Genomic DNA, 19,468 nt, shown 5'->3' on the forward strand with positions numbered 1-19,468 from the left:
ACTTTGTATTGGAACAATTGGAGGAAGCCAAGATTATTGAAGAAGAGGAAGAAGTTGTTGAAGATTTAGGAGATGTTAAATGCCCTTGGGAATCTAAATTTGTAGAGCCTTCTTCCGAGAAGTTTGAAATTGATGTTGAGGAGGGTAGTGCACAACCTCCAATACATGTTATGCATGAAGAATCAGAAGAATTGGAGCAAGAAATAAATCAGCCTATTGATGATGATCCCACATCAACATATGATCCTCTTGAGCTTGATAAATATTCTCCCTTTGAATTTGAGGTTGATGTTGAGATAGATTTCACATTGCCTCCGATTTATGATTTGAGCGATGGGAAAGAGTTTGAAGAATTTGGTGAGGAAGAGGTCGAATTTAAAAAGGCGTATTAAGTGGTTAAAGTCCCTCAAAAAAGAAGGACGGGAATGGAAATTTCTTTGTCAAGACGGTTGAAACCATTTCCTTCTAGGCCACCATCGATTCTGTCATTCAAGTGGGTAAAACCTTTATCTTTAAGCTTTCTTTTTCCTTCTAGGTTTGGTGGTGTTTGGATGACTGTTGGGATGTTTTGAATGCTTGGTTTGGTGCAAGAAATTGGAATATTTTGAAAAATAGAGCACGTTGTCATGCGTGCACATGCCCCACGTATACACGTAACCCCAAGATTTTGAGTGTGCTATGATTGTGCGTGCACTGTGCCATTGCACAGTCCTGACAGAGAGTTGTGCGCGTAGTGTGCGGGAACTGCGTGTCCAGCACAAATTCTTCCAATGCGTTTGTGTTACCTTCTATTTTCCCCTTATCATGCCTACGCCTGCCAGACGCGTACGCGTAGCACCCATTCTCCTATGTCACGCCTACACGTGAGCCACGCTTATGCGTGGGCACCCCTATCTCACAAACTCTTCTCTTCTTCTCTTCTCCCCATTTCTTTTCTTCTTTTCTCTTCTCCTCTCTTCTTCCCTTCCTTCAACCATCATCCACCACCACCAATAACCATTTACCACCATCTTCATTAGTTAGTTGGTTTGAATTTTTGTTCTAGCAGATTAGATTGTTAGTTTAGGTTATATCTTCATGCTAAGTGTTGGATTATTGATTTGTTTTGCTGATTGTGCTGAGATATTGCTGCTGATTACTGTTAGAATGCTATTTTAGCATCATTGTTGTTAATTTTCATGGTTGGATAGTAATTGAGGTTGTAATTTATTGTCTGGTATTGAGTTTTGCTCGTGATACTAGTGTATACCAAGTACTTATGACATTACCTTCAAGAATGTTTTTGGACTTCTAAATTGCATGTCGTAGCTAGCCACCATGTAATTTGAATTCATTATCCATTATTGGGTAATTATATGTAGTTGATGCATTTTTTGTTAGGTGATGCTTGTTTATTATTGATTTTTATTTCAATCACCTAGTTGATGTATTGAAATTGAGGAATTGTGAAATTGGATAATAAGCTTACCTAGTGATATTTTTTAAGCTTTTTAAGCTTTGTGGACTATGTTTGCTATGTGATTGATCTCATCTTATATCTCTCTTTTACTAAGTTGCATAGCAACCATGTTTCCCACTTCATGTCAATTAGGTGATGCAAACGAACTTCAAGGTGTATCATTGATTGATGTGTGAATTTCATATTTCATTTGGTTCATTAAATTTTCTTGCACATCAATCAATGTTCACTCATTATCCAATTCACAATTTCTTGATTCTTGCTTGAGTACTTTTATGCTTCTTTATTGCTTGTTTCTTTGTCTTAACCAACAAGTTTTTTTTAAAGTAATTCAAGCATATTAAAATAGGTGAAGTGCATGCTTCTTTTCTGTAGTTGTGACACACTATTTTCCTTAATGTCACACACTGATTCACTCACTTCATTTTAGTGATCATCACCTCATTCCAACAATCTATGCTTCCTTGCTTGTGCATTTGCTTGTCTTATTGTATCCTGTTTCCTATCATTCAAGATGATTCATCATAAGAAAAAACGGAAGCAGAAGAAAGAACATGCAGCAGTCAGTTGATCCATTAGCTGAAGGTGGCAATCCGTGTAGTCGCCGTACTTCACTTGTTCATCTTTGAATGCACCGAGGACGGTGCAAACTTTTAAGTGTGGGGAGGTCGTCCGACCGAATCGGCCATTTTTGGGTGACAAATTTCTAATCCAACACTTTCACATTTCAATTTTTCTGTTATTACTAGGTCTTTTAGAATGTTTTGTTGCATTTTCTTGGTTTGCATATATATATAATAAGCTTAGTCAAAATAATGAAATTTTTGAAGAATTTTATCTATAGGGCAGTGACTTCCAAAATTGATTTGAGTGGATACATTTTTTTATTGAAACTTGCTTGAACTATATTGTGGATCATGTTTTTGAGCTGAGAACACATAAGCTTGTGAGTCTTTGAGCCTAATTGTGTGGTTGCATCATATAACCACTATTTTTATTCTTGTGTGTTATTCTCTTTCTATAATTGTAATCTTTGATTTGTTTGATTCTTTATGTCCATCGTTTGATGTATGAATACATTTATATGATTGAGGCCATCATTTCATTTAGTCACTTACCCAAATAGCCTACCTTTTATCCACCATTGTTAGCCAATTTTGAGCCTATTTTAAATCCCCTTTTGTTCTTAATTTTAGAACATTACTAGCCTTTAAAGTGAAAAACCAAGAATGTCCTTAATTTGCATATTTGATTAGCTTAGGCTAGTGAGAGTGTGTATCATTTAAGTGTGGGAAAGTTTGGGAATATTGGTTGAGGTAAAAGTATATTTTTTGTATTTTTGTTGATGATTTTGGGAATTGGGTACATACTCATGCATTAAATGTTTAAACCATATGTATTGATACTTTTGTATATATTTTATTTTGAAAAGAAAAGAAAAAAAGAGAAAAAGAAAAATAAAAAGAAAAAGAAAAAAAAAAGAGAAAAAGAAAGCAATAAAAAGGGGACAAAAATGCCCCAAAGAAAAGTAATAAGAATAATGCATATGGGATGTGAATAAAAAAGAGAATGCATGAGTGTGTGAAAAAGTGAATAATGGGTAGTTAGGTTTGCATTTGAATTGTATAGATTGTTATGTGTGTTAGGTGAGAGCTTAAGTTAGTCAAGGATTCAAATTTCAAGCTCACTTGACCATATGCATCCTTCCCTTAACCCTAACCCCATTACAACCTTTGAAAAATTCTCATGATACTTGTATGGATACATTGAATAATTGTTGATCATTAGATGAAAAAAAATATTAGAAAGCATGATTAGAAAGCATGATTAGAGGAGAATTGAGTGAATCATCCCTATACACTAGAGCGACTAGAGCGGATACACATCCGGTGAGGGTTTGATTGCTCCATTCTATGTTTCCACCGGTTATTATTTGTTATCTTGCAAGTTATAAACTCTTTTCAATAACTCAATTCAATTATAGATTTGATTTGATTATGATTGCCATAGCCCTTGTGTTCATATATATATTCTTGAAAGTTAATTTGTTTTGACCAAGTAGTAGCATGCATATAGATAGATTGCATGTAGATAGGATGCATTTAGATAGTATGCATTGAATAAATGCAACACCCTTTCTTGTCTTTCTTGAGTTTAGCATGAGGACATGCTATTGTTTAAGTGTGGGGAGGTTGATAAACCCCAATTTTGTGGTTTATCTTGTGTTCAAATTTAGTGGATTTTACCAACTTTTTCCATATTTATTCAATGAAATAGCATGATTTTGTGAATTTTTCCTAAATTATGCTTAAGAGAAAAAGCATTCTTTTTAGGTCCTTAATTTGATCATTTTATTTCTCTTTAATTTCATTCGATTCCTTGATGTGTTTGTTTAGTGATTTCAGGCTTAGAAGGCAAAGATTGGATTGAAAAAGTGAAGAAAAATCATGCACAATGGAGAATTCATGAAGAAATGAGGATTTGGTGGAAATCATCTCCACGAGTACGCGTGAGTAAGAGCATCGTCAAGTGACGAGGATGCGTGACCCACGCGAACGCGTGACCAGAGTTCGTCAAGCGACGCGTGCGTGTGACCCACGCGTACGCGTGACAAGCGTCACGTGACTTCATTAAAGAAAATGTGGCTGGGGATTTCTGAGCTGCATCAGGCCCAAATCCAACTCATTTCTGAAGCTGTTAGAGGCAAAATTCAAGATGGAACAAGGGAGAGCAATTAGGATAGTTTTAGAAACATGCTTTAGGTTATATTTTAGAGAGAGAAGCTCTCTCTTCTCTCTAGAATTAGGGTAGAATTAGGTTAATTGCATTTTAGATTTAGGTTTAATTTCTTATCTTGATCTAGTTTCCTTTACTTTTCCTTGTTCTATTGCTTTAATTTTCTTAGTTTTTCTTGTGAATTCCTTATTTTGGTCACTTTTCTGTTCATGAACTCTTATTGGATCTTGATTTTCTTTAATGCAATTTTTGTTGTTTCTTTGTTTATTGATGTTTATTTGAGTTGTTATTATTGTTATTTTGCATTTAGTAGTTTTAGATTTTATATTTCTTTTTATTTTACCATGCCTTTCTTTTATCCTTACCAAGTGTTTGATAAAATAAAAGATTGGATTTTAGAGTAGATTTTTATACTCTTGGCTTGTGAATGAGGACTTTGGTCCCTTGAGATCATTGATGTCCAGTTTTATTGGTGATTTAGGGTTGCTAGTTGGTTCTAGGATCAACTAGGTCCACTTGACTTAACCCTCCGATGTTAGAGGACAACTAAGTGGAATTAACTCTTTGTAATTTCCATGTTGTGGTCAATGATCCAAGATAGGAAACCTTGACCCTTAGTCCTTGCCATGAGTGTCTTTTAGCCTTTATACTTTCTTGATTGTTAGTTTTATTTTCTTGTCTATCAAACCCAAAACTCCAAAAATATACACCCATAACCAATAATATGCACACTTCCCTGCAATTTCTTGAGAGATGAAACGAGGTTTAAATACTCTTTATTTTTATTGGTTTGCTTAAGTGACAAACAAATTAAACTTTTATTGAGGGTTGTTTGTTGTTTTGGATCTATACTTGCAACGTGATTAATTTTGTGAAAATTCCCAATCGACAATTTCCCTCTGTCAGTCACGTGTACGCATGACATGAGCAACAAAGATGTTACAATTTTTGCATCTATTCAAGCAAAATGGCACAAAGACACATAGAATTTCAAGGCAACAACCAAAATTACCAAATTAAACAAACTAACATAATTGAAAACTTCATGAAACAACCATCATTCAACCATATCTAATCAAACTGAAGAAACTCATATCATATCTAACAAATCTAATTAAAGAGATGAAAACAAAGTGAAAGAATTATAAACAAGGAAGATCATACCTTGTCGGGGTGTCTCCCACCTAGCACTTTTCTTTAACGTCCTTAAGTTGGACGGTCAATGGCTCAATTCTCTTCTTGGGGAGGATCCTTCAAGAGGAAGATTGATAATAAGAATTATTGCCGGTTTAGAATTTCACTCTAGAAAAGAGAACTACTTCATTGATAGCATACTCCAAACCAACAATGAACTCTCACAATCAAATTTTAATCTAAAGGTGTCACAATTCAAACCAAATTATCTGAGAGTATTTAGACTCCCAGGTCATCTTTCATAGGAGTTGCAAATAAAATACTCAATTATTGGCTATGAGGGGGATTTGGGGGTTTTGATTATAAGAAGCAAGAAATTAAAATGGTGAGTAATTAAATGGAAAGCAAGTAAAAGCAATGAAAATGGAAATTGAATGGTAAAAAGAGCTCTTGGCAAGAATTTGGGAATTAAGGATTTCTATCCTAGTTATGGACCACAAACATGGTAATTGTGTAGAATTAATCCTAATTAGATAATCCTAACATCGAGAATTAGTCAAAAGGGCATAATTGATCTCAATCCACAAGTCTTAGCCAACTCTATTAATGGAAGGCTTAGAGTTAGTGGAAACCAAATCAACTAACAATCCTAACACAATGTAGAATGGACATCCACAACTCAAGTTCACCTAATTACCCAAATTCCCAACCAAGAGTGTGAAAAACTAGGCGAAAATCCAACCAAGCATTTTATCAAACACTTGGAAGGCATAAAAGAAAAGCATGGTAAAATAACAAGAAATAATAAAATTTACAACTACCAATTGCCAGAAAATAATAATAACAACTAAATTGAACAATAAGAAACATAAAACATAAATTGCATTAATTGAAATTAAAAGTAACAAAGTGTCATAAATATAAAGGAACAAAAGAAAGGAAATAACAAGTAGAAGGAGAGAACAAGAGTGCAAGAACAATAAATGGCAAGGAAAACTAAATGAAAACAAAAATTAAACCTAAATCTAAGAGAGATCTAACCTAATCTACCCTAATTCTAGAGAGAAGGGAGAGCTTCTCTCTCAAGAATATGACCTAGAGCATGTTTCTGATCTACCCTAATTGCTCCCCAATTGACATGGAGCGATGTCTCTTTGATATAGCACTCAATCAGCTTCAAAAAGTCCAAAACTGGGCTCTGGAGGCCCAAAAATCACCCCCAGCGATTTGCATTAATGAGGTCACGTGCTAGGACTTGTGCGTACACACAGACGTGTGCGTACGCACACTTGCCGATCTTTCACTTGTGCGTGCGCACAGATTGTCGTGCGTGCGCACACATGGTGTTGTGCTTCTTGTGTGTATGCATAGTAGGTTGTACGTACTTACACTCCAGTGTGTACTTCTCCTTTGTTTTCTTCATGTTTTCTCCCAATAGCATGCTTTTCTTCCACTCTTATCAAGCCATTCCTATCTATTATACCTGAAATCACTCATCAAAACCATCAAGGCATCGAATGGGATGAAAGTGAGATGAAATTGATTAAATTAAGTACAAAATAGTATGTTTTCACAATTATGGTCAATTTAGGGAGAGAACACAAAAGTATGCTATTTGGATGAATAAATGTGGGTTTATATGATGAAATCCACTCAAATCAATCCAAAATTTATCATCAAATATGGATTCATCAATTCCCCCACACTTAAACAATAGCATGTCCTCATGCTAATCACAATCAAAGGAGAAGGATAAAAGGGCAAGCAATTTATTCAATGCAACTACCTACATGCATGCAAATATGCTAAATGCTATCTATCTATATCTATACTATAGTCTCTATTGAGTTTGGAAAAAAACAGACAATAGAATCTCAATCAATCAAAAGGTAGATCATTAGGGCTAAGGCAAGAAATTAAGACAATATAACCAATGTCCAAAGATTTGATTTGAAATTTTCAAAAACTAACAAGCAACTTGCAAGAAGATACACTATAAGCGATCGAACCCCTCACCGGATGTGTATTCACTCTATTCGCTCAGTGTTTAGGACTTAATCACTCAATTCTCCTTAAATCATGTTTTTCAAAGATTTGCAAGTCATATAACAATCAACTAATATTTGATGAATGAATGCAAATATCATGAGGTCTTTGGAGGGTTGTAATGGGGCTAGGGTAAAGGTAGGATTAATATGGTTAAGTGGACTTGTAGATTGGATCTTAGATTAGCTCAAGTATCCCACCTAATCCTATATTAACCTATTTACACAAGAAAACAACCCAACCTCCCATTCATCTCCTTTTTCACATTCACTCGTGCGTTTTCTTTCCAATTCACACACATATGCATCCTTTATTTACATTCTTATTATCATTTATTCCTTTTTCTCTTTTTTTCTTCTTTTTCTCTTTTCTTCTCTTTTTTTTTATACAAACAAAGTATGTACATCAAAATTTTTCTTTTATCATAAAAAGAGATGCATATGTCTTAATTAATGAATGCATGAGTGTTTACCCATTTTTCCAAATTTTCTCAATGAATACTGATAAACCCCAATTTTGTGGTTTATTTTGTGTTGAATTTAGGGGATTTTATCAACTTTTCTTATATTTATTCAATAAAATAGTAGGGTTTTGTGAATCACTCCTAATTTGTGCTTAAGAGTAAAAATATACTTTTTAGGCCTTTAAATCGCTAATTTTAATTCACTTTAATTATATTCGATGCCTTGATATGTTTGTTAAGTGATTTCAGGATTAGAAGGCAAAGATTGGGTTAAAGGAATGGAGAAAAAGCATGAAAAAATGGAGAATTCATGAAGAAATGAGGATTTGCTGCATTCAAGGCTACGCGCACGTATCACCCACACGTACGCGTGAGAAGGAGATTCGCCAGCGACGCGCACACATCACCCACGCGCACGCTTGAGGAGGAGTTTTGTCAGTGACGCGTACGCGTGACCCATGCATACGCGTGACAAGCTGCCCGTGGCTTCACTAAAGGCAAAACACTGGGGGTGATTTCTGAGCTCAAGGAGGCCCAAATCCAACTCATTTCTAATGCTTTTGAACCCAAGGATTGCAAGGGAAGGGGGGAGAAGTTATAGTGTAGTTTTCATCATGTTGTAGGTTAGAATTCTAGAGAGAGAAGCTCTCTATTCTCTCTAGAATTTTGTGTAGTTTAGGTTAAATTTCCTTAGATCCACTTTTTATTCTTGTTTTTAGTTCAATTCTCTTTACATTTTATTTTTCTATTGTCTTAATCTTCTTAGCTTCTCTTGTTAATTTCCTTATTTTGCTCTCTTTTATGTTTATAAACCCTTGTTGGATTTCTATTTTCTTTCAATGCAATTTTATGTTTCCATGTCTCTTTTATTTTTATCTTCATTGTTATTATTCATTTTTTTGCTTATGTTAGTTATGGGTTCCATTAATTCTTGCATTTTGTAATGTTTACTTTTATTGCACTCTAGGTGTTTGATAAAATCTTTTCACTAGTTTTAGAGTAGTTTTCTTCACTCCTAGCCTAGGCATAAGGAATTGAGTGACCTTGAGTCATTGGGTCTCATTAAATTGGTGATTTGAGGCCCCTTAGTGGTCAATTTGATAACCATTAACACTAGCCTACTACTAAGTCAATTAGTAGCTAGGTTGGGACTTATGGATTGATGTTGATCAAGCCTATTTGATGTACTTCAAGCGTTGAAGTAGACTTTACACATACTTTAAGCATAGAAGTAGAATAAATGGGTTGGTCCCTCATAATTTTCAATATATAGTTTGTAGACAAGGATGGTGATCTCAATTTCCAAGTCTTAGCCTAGAGTTCTTTCCTTTTCTTTATTAGTCAATTGTTTATTTACCTGTTTACTTTTATATTTTCTTATCAATTGCAAATCAAACCCCCTTGTTTCTTCAAAGGCAATAATTAAGCACTTCATTGCAACTCCTTATGTGACGACCCGAGGTTTAAATACTTCAGTTTATTTTCATTGGGGTTTGTACTTGTGACAACCAATTATTAAAATTTGATTGAGTATTGTTTGTTGGTTGAAAACTATACTCTCAATGGAATTTAATTGTGTGAAATTCCTAACCGACGGTAATATTGATTTCCAGTTTTTGGCGCCGTTGCCGGGGAATTGCAATAGTGTTATGTTATTGGCTATTGTTCATATGTGAATATTGTGAATAGTTTGATTTTTGCTTGCTAGTTGTAGAATTTTGTTCCTCTTGTTTCTTATTAGTTTTTGCTTTATTTTCTTTTGACATTATGAATTTTCATCACTTTGGCTATGAGTTTGGTTACAACTATGTTGTAGGGATTGAAAGTGATGAGTGAATAATTTATACGCTTTTTGGCATTGTTTTTAGGTAGTTTTTAGCATGTTTTAGTTACTTTTTAAAATATTTTTATTAGTTTTTATGCAAAAATTACATTTCTGGACTTTACTATGAGTTTGTGTGTTTTTCTGTAATTTCAGGTATTTTCTGGCTGAAATTGAGGGACCTGAGTAGAAATCTGATTCAGAGGCTGAGAAAGGACTGCAGATGTTGTTGGATTTTGACCTCCCTGCACTCAAACGCATTTTTCTGGAGCTACAGAAATCCAATTGGCGGGTTTTCAATTGGGCTGAAAAGCTAACATCTTGGGCTTTCCAGTAATGTATAATAATCCAAACTTTTCTCGAGATTTAATGGCCCAAACTGGCGTTAAACGTCAGCCAGAGACCCTTTTCTGGCGTAAAACGCCGGAACTGGCACCCAAGCTGGCGTTTAACTCCAAGAATGGCCTATGCACGTGAAAGCTTCAAAGCTCAGCCCAAACACTCACCAAGTGGGCCCCAGAAGTAGATTTCTGCACTATCTGCACTAAGTTACTCATTTTCTGTAAACCTAAGTTACTAGTTTAGTATAAAAACTACTTTTAGAGATTTATTTTGAACTTATGACATTTTACATCTCACATTGAATCTTCTACGGCATGAGCCTCTAAACCCCATAGGTGGGGGTGAGGAGCTCTGCTGTGTCTCAATGGATTAATGCAATTACTATTGTTTTCTTTTCGATCACGCTTGATTCTGTTCTAAGATACACACTCGTACTTCAATATAAAGAATATGATGATCCGTGACACTCATCATCATTCTCAAATTTATGAACGCGTGCTTGACACCCACTCCCGTTCTATCTGAGCTCAACGTAGTCATTGGGCGACAGCTTGAGTGTGTATCTCTTGGGTCTCTGATCCACGGATTTGACTTGCCTCTCCTGACAACAGAGCATTCAAATCTGAGAGATTAGAACCTTCGTGGTAGAGGCTAGAACCAATTGGCAGCATTCCTGAGATCCGGAAAGTCTAAACTTTATCTGTGGTATTCCAAGTAGGATCTGGGACGGGATGACTGTGACGAGCTTCAAACTCACGAATGTTGGGCGCAGTGACAGTGTGCAAAAGGATAGAGAGATCCTATTCCGACACAAGTGAGAACTGACAGATGATTAGCCGTATGGTAGCTGTGCCTGGTATTTTTCATCCGAGACGAGAGATCCGACAGTTGATTAGCCATACAAAAACCGTACCTGGACCATTTTCGCTGAGAGAACGGATGGTAGCCATTGACAATGGTGATCCACCAACATACAGCTTGCCATAGAAGGAAGCCATGCGTGTTTGGAGAAGAAGACAGTAGGAAAGCAGACATTCATATGACAGAGAATCTCCGGAACCTCAACCTGTTCCTCATTACTGAATCACAAGTATCGTTCATTTCATGTTATTTACTGTTCATAAAAAAATCATTTTTATCACTAATCTCTTGACTAGGAGTTACAGGATAACCATAGCTTGCTTCAAGCCGGCAATCTCCGTGAGATCGACCCTTACTCACGTAAGGTATTACTTGGACGACCCAGTGCACTTGCTGGTTAGTTGTATCGGAGTTGTGAAAGGTGTGATCACAATGCCGTGCACCAGGAAGCTTCAATGAGGGTGTGCATAAAGGATTTGGGAATCAAAGGTGGGAGGAGCCTCATGCTTATGGACAACCTTCTTGGCAACAACCTCCTACGGTTTCTTATGGGTACAATCCAACTCCTAATGCATATAAATTTAATGGATGTGGTGATCTCTATTGTGGTTGTCAACCACAACCACTACATACATATGAACCCTCCCCTCAACATAGTTTTGAACCACTATACTCACAAGCCCCTTATCACCAAACACCTCCATATGACCCTAATCCTTATCCATCATACCAACCACATCATGAGCCATATGAACCACCTTCCAATTATGAATCCTTTCTCCCAAACAATGAACCATCTCTTCCACCACCACCTTCATTGGGCTAATCTCTCCAATGCCTAATGCAAGAACAACAAGAACTTCTAATTCGTTGCCAAACGTAAGGGGAAGTGGTGGCTAGCTTAACCGAAGTGATGAGCCAATTGGCATCAATGTTTCCAACTATCTAAGACACCCTTATTGCTAAATATGGAGGATTAGTTAAAGAGCACAATGAGAAGGAGAATTTAGAGCTTCAAGGTGAAGAAGAGGAGTTGGAGCAAGAATTGCAGCCAAGGGAGGATGTTAAGATAATTGAGCCGGAAGGAGTGGTTAAAGATTTAGGAGATGTTGTAAGTCCATGGGAATGTAAAATTATAGAGCCCTCTTCCAAGAAGCTTGATATTCATGTTGAGGAGGGTGTATAACCTCCAAAACATAACATGGTTGAAGACTTTGAAGAGGTTGATCAAGAGATGGATTCAATCATTGATGAATTTCTATCTACAATTGAGTCCTCTCCTATTGGACATGAAATTGAGCTCATAGAAGAATGTGCAAAATCTCTTATACCCTTGGTAAGCAATGAAGAAGAGATTGAATTAGAAGAAAGCTATCAAGAGGAAGAGGTCAAAATTGAAGAAGCTTACAAAGAGGTGGAGGCAACCAAAGAAGAGCACAAGGGAGTGAACTTCGCATTGTCAAAGTGTGGGGAGGCCTGATAAACCATTATTTTATGATTTATATTGTGTTTAATTGTGTGATTTTATCAAGTCTTTGCCCACTTATTCATATGATTAGCATGAATTTATAATTTGTTCATAGCCTGGGTCGAGCTGTCCAAACCGGGATGTTCAGTAGCAAAGCGACCAACCTCTTTAGGTCAAGCGGACCGACTTCTTTACGAAGAACTCGGCCAAATTGACAGGAAAGCCCAAAGAAGGGTCCAACTCAAGGAATACGACCCAGATCCAGAGGCAGCCCACGCCTATGGAGATAAGGGCGGTTCCATGGAAGATAAGCTGACCTCACCCAAAGATAAGATAAGATAACTAACTTATCTTATCTAAAAAGGTCACGCCACACCATTATAAATATATTGGAGCGCCCAGGTATAACTCATACTCTGATTCTACTAAAAACCTGTTTAATACCCATGCTAACTTAAGCATCGGAGTCTCTTGCAGGTACCCCCACCCTCCGGTGACCAAGGATCAGCAGTGCAGCCAGCCCAACAAGTCAGACACAATAGCTCCGGCCGCCACCCACCAGCCGGACACGTCATCTCCGACCAGTACAGAAGATCTCGTCCGAGATCGACCTCCAGTTTCAGGTAACCCTCGGAACATTGGCGCCGTTGCCGGGGAACCTGGAAGTCATCCCGACACCATGGCGGACGGTCATGACATCGACCATGATTCAGATCTGGAAAATAGAACACCGCACAAGAACGCGGACATTACGCTAAAGGATACACCGGAATCCAACGGGGACAAAAACTCATCAAATCTGGGGGTAATAGAAGCACTTCAAGACCGCTTAAAGCAACTTGAAAAAGAAACCCAACAACAACAAGAGGTCGGAAAGGATCTATAAAGAGAGGTACGGCAGCGTCGAGAATTGGAAGATAAACTACTGCAATTAGAAGCCGATCTCAAATCAAAAGCTCCTCGGACCACTCCTGAGGAAAATTCACACAAAGAGCAAGATCTATTCACCAGGGAAATCATGAAAACCAAAATTCCAAAAGACTTCAAACTCCCGTATATGACTTTGTATGATGGCACCACAGATCCCAACCATCATCTCAGCAATTTCAGAAGCAGAATGTACCTCACCGACGCCTCAGATGCCGTTCGCTGCAAAGCTTTTCCAACAACTCTCACGAAGACAGCAATCAGATGGTTCGGCAACCTACCTCCAAAGTCCATCTCAAAGTTTGACGACCTGGCCAAAAAATTCCTAGCCAGATTCTCCATCCAAAAAGATAAGGCCAAACACGCCCCCAGTTTACTGGGGATCAAGCAAGGAGATCGGGAGAGCCTCCGCAACTACATAGAAAGATTCAACAAAACATGCATTGACATACAAAGCTTGCCAACAGAGGCCGCCATTATGGGACTCATCAATGGCCTACGAGAAGGACCTTTTAGCCAATCCATATCAAAAAAGTACCCTACCTCCTTAGACGAAGTGCAGGAGCGAGCAGAAAAATACATTAACATGGAAGAAAATGCTCAGTTGGGAGAAACCTCAAAATCCGGGGTCCCCTACCGAGATAAAGACAAGGAATCCAAAAGGAAAGAAGATCGACAAGGGGAGAAAATAAAAAAATACCATAACTACACCCCTCTCAGGGCATCCCTAGTCGACGTATACAAAGAAGTCTGCCATACGGAGAAAATACCCCCAGCTCGGCCACTCAAAGGCAAAAGAGGAGGAGGAAACCGGAATGAATATTGCGAATATCATTGAGTGCAAGGGCACTCCACCAACGAGTGCTTCGATCTAAAGAACATCATAGAAAAATTGGTGAGGGAAGGAAAACTAGATCGGTTTCTAGCCACCCGAGATGATGACCAAAGAAAGAGACGAAGGGACGAAGATATCGGACGAACCGCGCGATCACCTCATACACCGGAAAGACACGTCCACATGATACACGGCGGATTCGCAGGGGGAGGAATCTCCAAATCATCTCGCAAAAGATATCTCAAAGAAGTATATCATGTCGAGGGAAAGGAGGAAGCACCCGACATCCCTGCAATCACATTCACTAAAGAGGACGCATCCGGTATCATCTCGGGACACGACAACCCCATGGTCATCACCATCATACTGGCAAACGCCAATCTCTACCGCACATTAATAGACCAAGGGAGCTCCGCCGACATCTTATTCAAAACTGCCTTCGACATGCTCGGCCTAGAAGACAAGGAGCTTAGGGCATACCCGAACAGCCTGTTCGGACTGGGAGATACCCCGGTACAACTACTGGGATATGTATCACTACATATAACCTTCGGAAAAGGGAACCAGTCCAGGACACTCAAAATAGACTACATTGTGGTCGACGTAAGTTCAGCCTACAATGCTCTAATAGGTCGGACAACACTAAATCAACTTGGCGCAATAGTCTCGACTCCACATCTATGCATGAAATTCCCAACTACAGAGGGGATAGCCACAATAAAAGTAGATCAAAAGATGGCACGCCGCTATTATAACGAAAGTCTAAACCTCAGAGGCAGAGGAGAAGAGTTTCATACAATTGAGCTTAGTGGAGTTCAGAGACGAGAAGAACTCCGTCCGCAACTAGAAGGTGAGATAGAGAAGGTTCAGATCGGAGACACCTCGGACAAAATGACTAATATCGGCACGATCCTGAGAGGAGACTCAAAAGAATTACTGGTACAATTCTTATGAGATAATGTCGATCTCTTCGCATGGAAAGCTGCAGATATGCCAGGCATAGACCCCAAGCTAATGAGTCACAAGTTGGCAGTCTATCCAGGATCTCGGTCGATACAGCAGAGACGAAGAAAACTTGGGCCGATCCCAAGCTGTGGAAGAACAGGTACAAGCACTACTGGAGGCAGGATTCATAAGAGAAGTCAAGTACCCACTATGGCTAGCTAACGTCGTCTTGGTGTAAAAATCAAATGGGAAATGGCGAATGTGCATCGACTACCTCGACCTCAACAAAGCCTGCCCAAAAGATCCTTACCCACTCCCAAGTATCGACGCTCTGGTAGATGCTTCATCCGGATATAGATACCTCTCATTTATGGATGCATATTTCGGATACAACCAAATTCCCATGTATCCACCAGATCAAGAAAAGACCTCATTTTTGACGCCAAAAGCAAATTACTGCTACATTGTAATGCCTTTTGGTCTCAAGAATGCGGGAGCTACATATCAAAGGCTAATGAATAAAGTCTTTTCAGACCATATTGAAAAGATCATGGAAGTCTACATGGACGACATGTTAATAAAGACACAAAGTGAATAGACATTATTGTCCCACCTGGCCCAAGTGTTCGACACTATAAGGAAGCATGACATGCGCCTCAATCCCGCAAAATGCACTTTTACAGTAGAAGCAGACAAGTTCTTGGGTTTTATGCTCACACAAAGAGGAATTGAAGCAAATCCGGATAAATGTCAAGCCATACTCAACATGAAGAGCCCAACCTGTGTCAAAGAAGTACAACAACTCAACGGGAGATTGGCCGCCCTATCCAAGTTCTTAGCAGGATCAGCGATAAGATCTCTCCCCTTCTATGCTACTTTAAGGAAGGGAAAGCAGTTCGAATGGACAACAGAATGTGAACAAGCCTTCCAAGACTTCAAGGAATTCTTAGGACAGCCACCTATCCTATCTCGGCCACGAAAAGGAGAACCACTCATATTATATCTCGCAGTAGGAAGCCGGACAATAGCCTCAGCACTAGTCAGAGAAGACGAAAGTGGGCAACAACCCCGTCTACTTCATTAGTAAAGCGCTACAGGGATCCGAGTTGAACTACCAGAAAATAGAAAAGTTTGCCTATACTCTCATTCTAACATCTCGACGACTTCGCCCGTACTTCCAGGCTCACACCATTAAGGTTCGAACTAACCAGCCCATAAAAGGAATATTGCAGAAAACAGATTTAGCGAGCAGAATTTTACAATGGGCAATCGAGTTATCCAAGTTCGACCTCCAATATGAAGCTCGGACGGCCATCAAATCACAGTATCTGGCCAACTTCATCGCAGAATTCACAGATGCCCTGGAAATCCCCACAGAATGGAATCCCTATGTGGACGGTTCTTCAAATAAGACTGGAAGCGGTGCAGGTGTGATAATAGAAAGCAACCAAGGAACCCAAGTTGAGCTCTCCCTCAAGTTTGGGTTCCCGGCCTCAAACAACCAGGCGGAATATGAAGCGTTATTAGCTGGTTTGAAGCTGGCTAAAGAGGTTGGAGCTCAAAAACTCAACATTTACAGCGATTCACAAGTAGTCACCTCACAGATAACAAGGAGCTACCAAGCCAAAGATCCCACCATGAAAAAGTATTTGGATAAAACCAAGGAATAGCTCGGACAACTCGGGGAATATAAGATCTGCCACATACCCCGCGAACAAAATGCCTGAGCTGACGCACTCTCGAAACTAGCCAGCACCAAACCAGGGGACAACAATAGAAGCGTCATCCAGGAAATGCTACAGAACCCGTCAATCTCAGAAGAGGAAAAAGTCCTAGCCATAACAAGTTAGGACCAAGGATGGATGACCCCCATAATTAACTACCTCAAAGTAGAAACACTCCCCACAGAAGAAAAAGAGGCAAAGAGGTTAAAAAGGGAGGCACAGTACTACACTATCATAAACAACATCCTGTACAAAAGAGGGATCTCAATACCATTACTAAAATGCGTGCCAACCTCCAACACAAGGGAAGTGCTAGAAGAAGTACACGGCGGCATTTGCGGCAATCATCTCGGAGCACGAGCTCTCGCCAAAAAAGTACTCTGGGCGGGATTTTATTGGCCAACTCTACAGAAAGAAGCTACAGAATTTGTAAAGACATGTCCAACATATCAGAAACATGCCAACTTTCACATCGCCCTGCCAGAAGAGCTTATCAGCGTAACTTCGCCTTGGCCGTTTGCAAAATGGGGACTTGATCTTCTCGGACCCTTCCCCCAGGGATCAGGACAAGTTAAATTCCTCATAGTAGGGGTAGACTATTTCACAAAGTGGATCGAGGCAGAGCCCCTAGCCAACGCCACTGCTCAAAGAAGCCGGAAATTCCTATATAGAAATATTGTCACAATGTTCGGGGTTCCACACTCCATCACCACAGACAATGGCACTCAATTCACAGATGCAGGCTTCAGAAAATTAGTAGCCGACTTGAACATAAAGCACCAGTACACCTCCGTTGAACACCCGCAAGCCAATGGACAGGCCGAAGCTGCCAACAAAATTATATTGGCCGAGTTAAAATGGAGATTACAAAACGCAAAGGGAGCTTCGGCAGAAGAGCTTCCACAAGTTCTATGGGCGTATCGAACGATGCCACATTCCACCACAAAGGAATCCCCCTTCCGGTTAGCATACGGAATAGAAGCAATGATCCCAGTAGAGATTGAGGAAGGATCGCCTAGAGTGGTTCATTACAATGAGGGAACAAACTCCCAACTTCAGAGGGAAGAGCTCGACCTACTACCTGAAATCCAAGAAAGAGCTCGGATCAGGGAAGAAGCACTAAAACGTCGAATGGCTTCCAGATATAATCAAAGGGTAGTGCCGAGAAGTTTCGTGGAGAATGATCTCACCCTAATCTGAAATGATATTAGAACAACTCGACCAGGAGAAGGAAAGTTGGCAGCAAACTGGAAAGGACCCTACCGAGTTGTAGAAGTACTTGGGAAGGGCTACTACAGACTGTCCGAACTCGATGGATGAGAGCTTCCTAGATCATGGCACGCCTACAACCTAAGAAGGTACTATAGCTAGAAAAGGTAAAAGATCTCATTATTGGATGCACTCTTTTACCTGAAAAGGTTTTTTAATAAGGCCCCAAGTGAGACTCAGACACTATCCGACTTAAAGGGATGAAAAATTCCCACATGTATATATTTGCACTTTCCTTTGAATAAAATATATTTTAGATATTCTACAAGTTTTCAAGACGCATTAATCTGAGGCATTCACCGTCCGATTATAAAGCAACAGATCGGCAGAAAGTGAAAAATAATTTCACTGCATGATCACGATAAAGATAATCGTCCGATAAAGGTGAAAACGCGATTCACCTAAAAGACGATTTAAAGATAGCAACCACCTTCTACAAATCGGCAAAGATGGACAAAGAATAATGTAAGAAGTTATCGAAAATGATCCAAAAAAAGAACCTGACGAGGTCTTATAGATTGCTAAATAATAACTTAAAGACTGGCCGACGTTAAGAAGTCGGACCAAGTCAACCCAAGTTATAAGTAAACCCTGGAAAGAGGTCTGGCCAACCCTATTAAAGAGGATTACTTTAACTTAGAAGGGCCCGACATGACAAAGTCAGCCCAAAATGAAAAAGTTATAAAAGTAGTCCCTAAAAGAGACCTGACAAAGGTCCAAAAAAGAGGACTACAAAAATAACTTAGAAAGAGGACGACGCAAGGAAGTCAACCTCCTACAAACAAGTTATAAAAGTAATCCCTGAAAGAGATCAGACAAAGATCCAAGAAAGAGGATTACAAAAATAACTTAGAAGAGATCGACATAACGAAGTCGATCTCCTACAACAAACAAGTTATAAAAGTAATCCCTGAAAGAGATCAGACAAAGATCCAAGAAAGAGGATTACAAAAATACCTTAAAAGAGATCGACATAACAAAGTCGGTCTCCTACAACAAACAAGTTATAAAAGTAATCCCTGAAAGAGATCTGACAAAGATCCAAGAAAGAGGATTACAAAAATAACTTAGAAGAGATCGACATAACGAAGTCGGTCTCCTACAACAAACAAATTATAAAAGTAATCTCTGAAAGAGACCTGACCAAGGTCCAAAAAAGAGGATTACTAAAAATAACTGAGAAAAGATCTCTATGACGACGTCGGTCAACTACTTGGAAAAGGACAAAGAAGTCGGTCATGGATTGCTAATTGGATCCACGCATCTACGACCTCCAAGTACAAAGCAGTTCAAAGAGGTTGAGCAATAAGGCTTCAACATTCTCGAAACATATAAAGAAGCTAAGAAAGGCGCAAGCAAGCATGACATAAAATAACAAAGCTTCAGGGTCAGACCCAAAAGCTTAGAAGCTACTCGTTGAGTTTTTCAAAATAATGG

At 39.0% G+C, this 19,468-nt stretch overlaps 1 pseudogene; it reads left to right on the forward strand.

The window, feature by feature from the left end:
* The first annotated feature begins 425 nt into the window (after positions 1–425).
* The window catches only part of LOC148553272 (uncharacterized), a 56,456-nt pseudogene continuing 37,413 nt past the window's right edge, over positions 426–19,468 (forward strand).

Source organism: Arachis ipaensis, chromosome B7 (assembly GCF_059453495.1).
Source record: "Arachis ipaensis isolate K30076 ecotype BB chromosome B7, ASM5945349v1, whole genome shotgun sequence".
In the NCBI taxonomy this organism is placed as follows: Eukaryota; Viridiplantae; Streptophyta; class Magnoliopsida; order Fabales; family Fabaceae; genus Arachis; species Arachis ipaensis.